The 6252-nt window shown below is 40.8% G+C and overlaps 1 protein-coding gene across 1 annotated transcript in view; it reads right to left on the bottom strand.

Annotated features, from left to right (window-relative positions):
• The window catches only part of CFDP1 (craniofacial development protein 1), a 99425-nt gene that overhangs the window by 67248 nt on the left and 25925 nt on the right, over positions 1–6252 (bottom strand). The window lies entirely within an intron of this gene.

Here is a 6252-nt window from a genome sequence, read left to right as displayed (position 1 = left end):
TATATATATATATATATATATATCTTTTTGTTGTTGTTGATGTAAATACATTTGCTTTGAATAATTTAGGGGTCTTTTCTTCCTTGTTTGTAAAATCATGTGAAATATATTTGCTTTGAAATGCTCCTCTCAACATGAAAGCAATTCCTTTAAAACTAAAAGAGTCTAAAAACATAAATTAACATAGGTCAGAGGTCTGATTGATCACATAACAAGAGAGTCTGATCAAATATTAGAAACAGCCCGGCTGGTGTGGCTCAGTGGTTGAGCATCGACCCATAAACCAAGAGGTCACTGGTTAGATTCCCGATCAAGGTACATACTTGAAGTTTCAGACTGGATCCCCAGTAGAGGGTGTGCAGGAAGCAGCCAATCGATAATGTTTCTCTCTCATCAATGTTTCTATCTCTATCCCTCTCCCTTCCTCTCTCTCTAAATATCAATAAAAACATCTTTTTTAAAAAAAGTTAGAAACATTTGCCCTGGCCAGTATGGCTCAGCGATTAGAGCATCGGCCTGCACACTGAAGGGTCTCGGGTTCGATTCCCAGTCAAGGGCACGTACCTGAGTTGCAGGTTCGATCCCTGGTACTGGTCAGGGCTCATGCAGAAGGCAACCAATTGATGTGTCTCTTTCACATTCATGTTTCTCTCTCTCTCTTCCCCTTCCTTACACTCTCTAAAAAGCAATGGAAAAAATATCCTGGGGTGAAGATTAAAAAAAAAAGAAGAAACATTTCTACCTAACATAGTGGCAATATCAGACTTTTGTTACTTTAAATGTTCAATGCTCTCTATCAAAAGACTATACATACTGAAAATTTTTAAAATGTTAAAAAGCCAACAAAGTTATATTAACTTACGTTCAGGGAGTTTGGGAGAGAGCAGATTAACTGTTCGTACAGAAATACTCTGTTGCACAAATTAAAGATTCCTGGGAACTGGATTGGTCAACAGCCTGAGTACTGACCAACCTCAGAAAGTCAGGCATTTTTCCTGTCTTCCCAAGTTCTGGGTCTTCTATCTTTACTATGACTGTAAAGAATCCTCTCTCTCCTATCTTTGGGGCAAATAATGCTAAACTGACACCACCCATAAGATTGTTTAAGACATCAAGAAAGCCTTTTTTTTTTTTTTTTTTAGATCATTCCCAATCTACGGGAGTGGGCAAAGGTAGGTTTACAGTTGTGAGAATTCAAAAGTTTACTCTTGCATTATTATTTACATATTATTTTATTATTTGTATTATTTGTCATTGCCTTATTATTTCATATCCTTACTTATGATTGTTTATTGATTTTTAGAAAGAGAGGAAAGAAGGAGGGAGAGAGAGAGAGAAACATCGGTGTGAGAGCTAAACATCGATCAGCTGCCTTCTGCATGCCCCTTACCAGGGATGGAGCCTGTGCCCTGTCAGGGAATCTAACCAGCAACCTTTCGGTGCACAGGAAGACGCCCAACCAAATGAGCCACACAGGCCAGGGCTTATGATTTATCTTTTAGGTAATGATGACTGGTAACTCAAACTACTTTTGTCTACCCCTGTATAAGGAGGTAACTAAATAATAAGCCCTTAATTAAACAAGTTAATGCCTACTGTCGGAGTACAAACTTTAATGAGGCTAATAGCCCAGTGCTAGAATAAGGTTAAGTAACGAATGTGAGGTTGAAGGCTAACCAGCCAGATATGCACAAATGCTGGGAGAAGCTGGATGTAAGTGGCCAACAGTACTGGTAATGATGATGGGGGTGGGGGTGGGATAGAGGGAGGCGTGCTCACGAGCTTAAAGTAACAAAACTACAGGAATTTAGACACTGAGCATTGTGCTTTCTACTACCAAATGTAGAGAGTGCTTTTTGTTGTCTCTAATTCCTGCCTCTAATTAAAATTGGGTATTTGGTTTACTCCATTCCCAAAGCATAAACTTCGGCTTTTTATAGCCTAAGCAGTGTGCTATTTTAAACATGTGGAGGAAATGCATTTTCAGTTACAAACATTTGCTGCTGTAAATTTGTTCTTATTTGCTAGCAAAGGATGTGGGACAGGATGTTTTACTCTGCTGCTCTGGTTTTCCTGTATTGCTTAAATCTGTTTAGAGAGAAGAAAAATAAATAAATAAAGTGTTTCTGCTGGACAATTTCTATAAACTGAAGCAACTCCAAAAATTAAAATAAAAAGTCTGTGGAAAAAATATTAGAATAATTTTCTTTTAATACATTAGTTTATTCCTATAGATTTTTCTCCCTAAAAAGATTTTCCATAACATGCATGTGCAGCCTGCAGAAGACACTAATGTTGGCACTGATAAAATGTGCCCACTTAGACACCCCAGGTCAGCTGAATTCTTCCTGATCCTGTCTTTTCCCAAGCACAATTACAACTGTAGAAGCTTTTTGAAATGTAAGAAAAACAATCAGGCCAACCTTGAGGGTCATCTTCTAGATTTATTCAGAAATTCAAAGTATACTGCATCATAATTCAATGAGTCCCCATTTTCATATACTACTCTGAGGGCTTTTTTACTCAGGCAGACATATCCTTCTATCTGTTATGTTTCATTATTACTTTAAAAAAACTGATTTTGATCAAATTTCACTTTACCCCTTTATAAGGGAGTCAGTAAGTAGTTCATTAATCTACTGAAAGATATTTTATCAGTTGATTCCCTTTAAGCCAGTGGTCTCAACCTTCCTAATGCCGCGACCCTTTAACACAGTTCCTCATGTTGTGGTAACCCCCAATTTCATTGTTACAAATTGAACATAATTAAAGCATAGTGATTAATCACAAAAACAATATGTAATTATATATGTGTTTTCCGATGGTCTTAGGTGACCCCTGTGAAAGGGTTGGTCTACCCCCAAAGGGGTCGAGACCACAAGTTGAGAACCACTGCTTTAAGCCCTCCTCCATGCTGCTCTCTGCCCCAGATGCTGTCCTGGACGGGCAAAAGACTTTCTTCTGGATCAATGCTTAGTCAAGCTTCTGTGAGCCCTCTTCTCTACTAGGCTTCAGTCTTGGGCCTTGTCCTTGCTGGGCTTGCATAGCCCAGTTTTAGCAAGAATCCTGCAAAGTCAGTTTGAAGAGAATCCCCCATTCTTAATATCTGATCACTCTCATTATCTGATCGAATTCCTCATTTCCCACCTTTGATATATAATTCCTAGCCTGCCTTCAGCAAGAATCCTGTTAGGTAGGTTCAGCAAGAATCCCCCCACCCCTGATGTCTCCTCTTAGTCATATTCTACCCACTGATCCCGCCCCCTCTCATTCTGCTCCTTGGCTATGAATCCTCAGCTGTCTTTATTGTTTTTCAAAGTTGAGCCTTCTCTCTCTCCCATATTGTGGTAGTCTTAACATCCACTGCAATAATCCTGAGTAAGTCTTCCTTACCATTTAAAAAAGTGTCAGAATAGCCCTGATCAGTTTGGCTCAGTGTATAGAGCATCGGCCTGGGGACTGAATGGTCCCGGGTTTGGTTCTGGTCAAGGGCATGTACCTTGGTTGTGGGCACATCCCCAGTAGGGGGTGTGCAGGAGGCAGCTAATCGGTGTTTCTCTCTCCTCGATGTTTCTGACTCTCTGTCCCTCTCCCTTCCTCTCTGTAAAAAATCAATAAAATATATTTTAAAAATAAATAAATAAATAAATAAAAATAAAAAAGTGTCAGAATAACCTTTTCTTTCACAAGACTCAGTGGTCACTGGAGCATCTTGGCAAGAGATGGAAGAAGGGAGATCTGGGTATTTATTCCCCCAGAACCCCCTAAGAGGGCTCATCACTCAAGTGAAGGCCTCAGCTCCTGTCAGGAGGCCCTCTCTGTCTGTCATAACCTGCTCCCCCTCCTACCCCTTCAGGTCTAGGGGTGGTAATGGAGCCTCATTATTACCAGCCCTACAGACACCGCACTATTCCTATCCCTGTGGTTTTTCAGCACTTTGTGAGTTATTAAACTCTCCTCAAAGTATCCTAATATGAGGATACCATCTGTTTCCTGCTGGGTCTCCCTAATACAGATCTCATCTCTGCATCCCCCCCCCCCCCCCCAGCAGATTTCTTATCCTAGAAAGGCTGTTATCCCCAGAAAGAAAGGCATGGTTACAGGATGCAGTGATCTTTCCATGTGAGTGACTTAGTGACAAACAAGTTGACCTTGTTAAGCTGCCACTTCTCCCTTCTCTAGTTAGCTTCATAATCATAGCAACAGGGTATTTTCTGAAACATACTGATTCTCTAAGTATCAATAAGAATTATATTAAGAAATGCCCTGCCCTAGCCGGTTTGGCTCAGCGGATAGAGCGTCGGCCTATGGACTGAAGGGTCCCAGGTTCGATTCCGGTCAAGGGCACATGCCCAGGTTTGTGGGCTCAATCCCCAGTGTGGGGCATGCAGGAGGCAGCTGATCAATGATTCTCTATCATCATTGGTGTTTCTATCTCTCTCTCCCTCTCCCTTTCTCTCTGAAATCGATAAAAATATATTTAAAAAAGAAAAAAAAAAAAAGAAATGCCCAAGGAGGGCTCCCCTCCTGGGAGCTCACCTGTGCCTTTCCCTTTCCCTTTCCCTTCCCCCTTCCCCTCTCTCCCCCGCCCCACACCCCAGGCACTTTACCATTAGCTTCCCCACTCCCAAGTTCCAAGGGCCCTTCCTTTACCTCTAGAACTTATTTGCTAAGCCCATTTCTTCTAGGAATTACTTTTTCTACCTCTATAATTTACCAAATAAATGTTCTCTTTTTTTTTCACCCCCCCTCCCCCAAATAAATGTTCTCTTACAAAAAAAAAAAAAAATACCCAAGGGGGCTAGAAGTGACAATTGTGCTAGTTGAAACTATGCTAGAAACCTAAGCTAGAAGAACCTTTGCCTTTATATATATTTGGTACTTAATCCAGAGGTAATATTCATAGTAACACTTTTAATAAATGCAAGAGACATTACTTAATAAATATCGGTAACCCAAGTAGAAGCCTGCAGAGGCTAACTCCATATATAGTCTAAAGCAGGATTTTTTAAAATTCAGGTTGTAGTAGATTGTAAAATCAATTGAGTTATAACATTTTTTAAAAATAACACATCCTTGACATAATAACGTAAGGCAGAAAATCAGAGTTCATCATATATAGTAAAGGGAAATACTATTTCACTTTTTTACATACCTATATTTATGGGTGTACTAGGGTATACTGTAAAATGTATTCCTTACTTTGAGTGGCAGTCAATAAAGTCTGAAAGCTACCGGTCTGAAGAGAATTCCTTTCAAACAATATAATGATTATAAGGCTAAAAACATGTTGCTTAGCCCACAGCCTCACTTTTTAAAAAATCTCAACCCTCACTAAAAATAGTTTATTTTGTGATAAACACATCAATAACTGAAATAAAAATGTTATGAAACATATTTACTCTTAATATGTGATGTCCTCTAATATTTTTTATTCCATTTTATTTCTTTTAAATGATGATTGCAAACCACAGCTTAAAAAGTTCAGGGCCAGGCCTGGAGAACTCTGTTCACATACCATGGTCCTTCCAGAGCCGCCTTCGTCGGTGTTTGTATCACTCCCACTGTGGTAGCAAGCACTCCCTCCTTTCGCTTCCTAGGTTTCTGTGTAACTACTACATGACCTCTGCAACCCAGTTTGTCCAGCGAGAGAAACACTTGTAGTCAGAAGCAGATACAGAGCATGGCGCAGATGTGGACAGAGCCCCAGCCACATGTCCTCGCACTTACCACCATGGCATACCGTGAGAGCAGCACCTTACTACAGCCCCTGCAGCCCCCAGCCTGAGGACTGATGGGAGTTGGAGGATAAATATCCCAGCCTTTTCGCCCTGGCCATGTTCTTCACAATCTCCCTGAGTTCCTTAGCAGGACTGAATACCAGCCACCACCAGCAGCAACCTGCTGCATAATGCACCCTGCGCTGGCTTCCTTCCCACCCCTTCTCACCTCCCTACTGGGGCTTCCTGGAATCACCTCTCACATTAAAGACTTGCACTCAAACCTCAATCTCAGGGTTTGCTTCTGGGTAAATGTAACCCTAGTGAGCACACCCGTCTAACATAGCGTTGTTTGGAGCCAGGGCTGCAGAGATGAGAAAGGCCTGTCCTAGAAAAGCTCATAATCTGATAGAAAAACCAATTATTTTTTTAATGTAAAAAAACAACTTTGCTATTCATAGCAATGACATAAGTATGTCTGGGGAGGGAAGAAGCGGCAAACTCTGACAGAAGGGTCAGAAAAGCCCCTATT

This window comes from Myotis brandtii, unplaced genomic scaffold (genome assembly GCF_000412655.1).
Source record: "Myotis brandtii unplaced genomic scaffold, ASM41265v1 scaffold165, whole genome shotgun sequence".
NCBI classification, from domain to species: Eukaryota; Metazoa; Chordata; class Mammalia; order Chiroptera; family Vespertilionidae; genus Myotis; species Myotis brandtii.
Note: the sequence above shows the minus strand (reverse complement) of the source record. Positions and strands in the feature narration are given on the sequence as shown.